Source organism: Spinacia oleracea, unplaced genomic scaffold, assembly GCF_020520425.1.
Source record: "Spinacia oleracea cultivar Varoflay unplaced genomic scaffold, BTI_SOV_V1 SOVchr0_028, whole genome shotgun sequence".
NCBI lineage: Eukaryota > Viridiplantae > Streptophyta > Magnoliopsida > Caryophyllales > Amaranthaceae > Spinacia > Spinacia oleracea.
Genome location: NW_026614356.1, coordinates 62,501 through 67,500, shown reverse-complemented (window position 1 = coordinate 67,500; position 5,000 = coordinate 62,501).

Below are 5,000 nucleotides of genomic sequence, written 5' to 3'. Positions count from 1 at the left end.
TGTCCACATAGTTCAAGAAACAGAACTACTAGTCATCTTGCATTCTAATCGTCTAACGTTTTCTATGCGTCCAATTTTATAGAAAACTCCGATTAGGGACCATTTTCAACCTTTGACATTCAAGTTCACTTGATAGACATTTCTTAGTCACAGGACTGGTCCTGACAGTCTATCTTGAATATTTCGTCAAATTTGAAGGGACTCATCATTTAATACTAAACCAAGATTAAATGGAATATGAAAATACATTTCATATATGATAAATGTTCAACCCCAATGTTTTACAACCATGGGCCTCAAACCCATTTTCTAAAACAATTCATGGAATTCAAAGCTATGCTTGATTTCCAGTGCGACAATGTGAGTGTTGCTTCTCACTTGTTGCATAGGTTTAGTTATCATGCTTTGCCAATCTTAACATCCTTTTCTATCGAATGTTCTTCGAGATATGATGATAAGATCTTTTCGAGTTTGTTTATTATGTGATCTAGTCTTTCTTACTTCGATGGTGGTTTTACTCATTTTGCAATGAAGAACCATCAAGTTAGCAGACGTTTTTCTTGCTCCAAGAGTGGTTCTACGCATTTTTCAATGAAGAACCATCAAGCCAGCAGATAGGTGATCTACCCAAGTTCAGTGAAGAACTTTAAACAACCCTGTTTTATTGCTTCTTAGGCAATAATCATTTTTACTTCAACTGTATAGGTTGCTAGTGATGCTTTGTTTGGATTTACCTATCCAAGCAGTTCATAGATATGTGGAAGACTCTTCAACTATATCTTAGAACATAGAAATTATTATTTTAATTTCCCACGCAACAACTCATGGTCTCCAATCCATGTTGCCATTTCAAAACACGATGCTCTATAGCTCGTCCTTATCAATGGTTAACTTCAAAGGGGTCTTGCTTGATCCTTTGCCAGTGTTTCTGCGTGTAGCATCAATATTTAGCATATCTTTATTTCCTTGAATCAAGAACTATTCCTATGTACTTTTTCAAGTACCATAAGTATTCTTGATCTCAATCTAGTTGATCTTCACTTAGATCAATAGAGATTGGTATATGTTCGTTATGGCTAAAGTCATACGATACGTTTTTGGCGATCCTCATATTATATCATACATGATAAATTCTTTTGCAGAATAATTCCCAATTGAATTCTATTCATGTAACTTTAGCTTATTCAATTTCAGCAGATACTGAATCCAGCTAAATTCTTTGACATATAATATAGGTTAAGAATCTCATTTAGACTCTTTGATGTTTAACTTAGTAAATGCTTATACATAGTTCAAACATCCTTTACTTAGATTTATTCACATGGGTCGAATATCTCCAATGGAGACTTTCGTGTTTGATTTAGTAAATGCCATTACTTAATCCAAAACAATATCATAAGATTTTTGTAAATAGATCTTAATACCCAGTATGTACTAAGTTTCGCCATGGTCCATCATTGATGAATTATTTCAAATCTAAGTCATTAGCATTTGAATGTTATTTCACAATAGAGAGATATGTGTGTGATACACATAGGACCAAATAAGTTTTTATGTACTCCCACTAAACTTCTTATACATCTATAAGAATCATGTACATTTTATGAAACTAAAATACTTATTAGCTTCACTAAAATACAGTTCCAACTCCCAATTGCTTGCTTAAATCTGTACTTAGATTTTATAAGCTAGCTTTCTCTTTCAAGCATTTATTTGGATCCACAAATCCTATGACATACCATGTACATAGTTTATTCCAACATTTGATTGAGGAATACGTTTTGTCATCCAATTGCTATATGTACCAATATGCAATCATTGCTTGAATTATAGACTTGAGCATTACGATTATGCATGAGGTTTCAACACAATTTACACCATGAATTTGCTTGTAACCTTTAGCAACTAATCTAGCTTTGTGTGTGAACACAATTCCATGTTTGATGGTTTTTATCCTTAAAACTTGCAACCAATAGGTGTGAACCCATTCTTGCAAATCAACAAAATTTCAATTTTGTCATCAAAACATTGAGTATGTTTTATGGCCTCTAACCATTTAAAACATTTGAGTCTATATATGGCCTCTAACCATTTTAGGGAATCTAGGTTTCGTCATAGCTTTCTTACAAGTCACAAACTCATTAATCTACATGATAATAGTTTGACTGCAAGTTGTAGGTTTCTTCACTATTTAATAGAAGAATCTCATAGTTTCATTGACCTGATCTCTATGTTTCTTTACTATCTAATAGAAGAATCTCATAGTTTCAGTGACTTGAATTCTATGCCTACTTGGGTATAGAACATCAAACATTAGAATATCAATAGCCACTTGAAAGTCCTTTGAATATTCTGTTCTCTTTGAAGCACTTGTAAAGTCTTCTAAGAGATATCTATTCTTTAAAGCCACTTCTAAAGTCCTTAAAGAATAAGTTCGGATTTTCTGAAGCACTTCGAAAAGCCTCCGGAATGTCCGTTTATGTTTGTTGTTCGCCTCGAAAACTTTCGAGGTCTATTTTCTCCCACTTGTCATTTTGGAAACGAATCTCCAAAAGGACATTATTTCGAGCAAACAAACATTATGTTCTCAAAAATTCGTGGTAGAAACAATACCCTTGTGTCTCATTTGAATAAATCACAATGAAACATATATCTAGACTTGGGCCTTAGTTTGTTGAATAACAAACACTAAGCTCCCACTGAGTTTAGCAACTCTTTAGATATAATTTGAAAAGATATCCTGAAATTACTTTTCAATAGCTTTGACGAATTTGGTTTAGTTTGGTGGTAGTTGAGCATTTTGTTTTAGAAATTATAGGAAAAGTCTTTATGATTCATCATTGATCGAATCAAGTACTAATTGACTTCGATCATTCCAACGTAGATATGCCATATCTTATGGAGCTAGATTGTGAAATTACAACACACAATCATTGATGATCATATTTGGTCTCAAGTAATCATCAACATGATCTAACCTAGATCTTTATGATTTCTTGCCGAGTGGATTTTATACTTCTGAATCTTTGAACTAGCCAAACAGATTCAACTTATATCACATTTGAGTAAATAAACCTATATTCACTCAAATCCATGTGAAATAATAAAGTCATAAAACCTTTCTTTAGCTTTGAACTCTATCGTCTAGGCGTTCTAACAATAGTTCATATTCTTTGTTACTTTCAACAAGTAAGACTAGCTTGTCTTAAGTTGATCTAGAAATCAACCAACTTTCAAAAGTCCATCAAAATAGAGCTTATGAATGTTAACTTGTTGATATGGTCTAAGCAACAATGCCAAAGATTTAATGGAACTCAAATCAAGGGTTTGATTTGAACCTAGTAAAGTTCTTTAAAGAGTTGTTTGTTTTAATCAAGCATATTGACTCAACCAGTAATTGACCATTTCATTCAAATAAACAAACAAACAAGCATTGTTTTTGTTCTTCTGAATGTGAGTCTTTCTGTGTTTGAAGCAGAAATTTAGGTATGCTGATTATGGAACAAAATAGCCATTAAGTTCCAGCCTTTGAAAGGACTTAAAACAAACTAGATGACCCTACAACTAATGTAGCATTGCCATGCTTCATTTCCCACTTGTAGGTCATTAGTGTATCCTAGCTTCCATTATTTGAGTTATTACCGAAGTAAGAACCTCAAGCGGTATATGATACCAAGGAAGTTTGATTGCTAGGTCACTTCTCTTTAAACATAAACTTATAGGTAGAAACGGAATCGTAAATTCCTTTCATTTGTTCCTCGTTTTCCTATTTCTTGTACCCTTTCTTATAGTCTTAAGAATTGAATTCTTTAGTGTTGACTTTTATACTTTGTTAGACATGTCCAATGTCACCAACAAGGTTCTTTACCATTTATGTTGAATATTTTGTTTCAACTAGATGATCTTACCAGAAGCTTCTAAAGTTCTCTAAGCATCGATCTATTCGAATGTCTAGGGACTAGACTCATTCGAGAATTAAATGGACAAAGATATTAGGTTGTTAACCATTGGTAAAGCTGAGCGTATTAAACTCAATGCTTTATGATCTCAAAACTACATTGTATTTTGAATTCACAAGCACCAATTGGTTTGCCATTCGATTTTGATATTCGAAAACAACCATAAAAGTCGCTATAAGAAACGTACATTTTAAATTGCTCACTTTCTCTCTTTTCCGTGAATCGTTCTTGGATTCACTACCAATCGAGGAAATTTACTGTTACCTTTCTAAAAGGATTTATTGCAGTGCAAGATATTTAATTATAAACAATAATTAAAACATACATTGAAGCATGCAAAGTCTAAACATTTATCATGAATAATAACTTGAAATTAAAGCAACCATGCAATTCAAACAAGTTATTAGCATTTTATTCGATTTTATTGTTCCGGCAGGTGTGAATAAAATGATTCCAAGATCCTAAAATCATTGAAGAACTAAGCACAGTTTGTCGACTTAATCCTAAAACATCTTAGGTAAGCAAAAGCCTTTTGCTAATAGTCTAGAAACTACTCTTGGTTGATAGGTACGTCTAAGAACTTATTAGGTAAACCTATCGATTTTGCCACGACATAAAAGGACTCCTTACTTATATCGTTGAGTTTCACCAAAACTAACATGTACTCACAATTATTTGTGTACCTTGCCCCTTTAGGACCAATAAGTAACACCTCGCTGAGCGAAAACTATTACTAGATTGATGTAAAGGATATCCAAGCAAGTGTATATTTTGGCATGGCACCTTTTAACTCAATTTTTAAGTTTGGAACTTAAGGCTCTTACTATGTTGGTTAGATTTTAAGTGAACTAAAATCCTTAATCATGCAACATAATCAAGCTTTTGATCTCATGCATTTTAAGACATATTTAAAGCAATAAATAACTTAAAACATGCATAAGATATTTGTGATCTAGTATGGCCCGACTTCATCTTGAAGCTTTGACTTCAAAGTCCGTCTTGAAAATCTCCGTGGGAGGCACCATTTTCTTCAAATAGGAT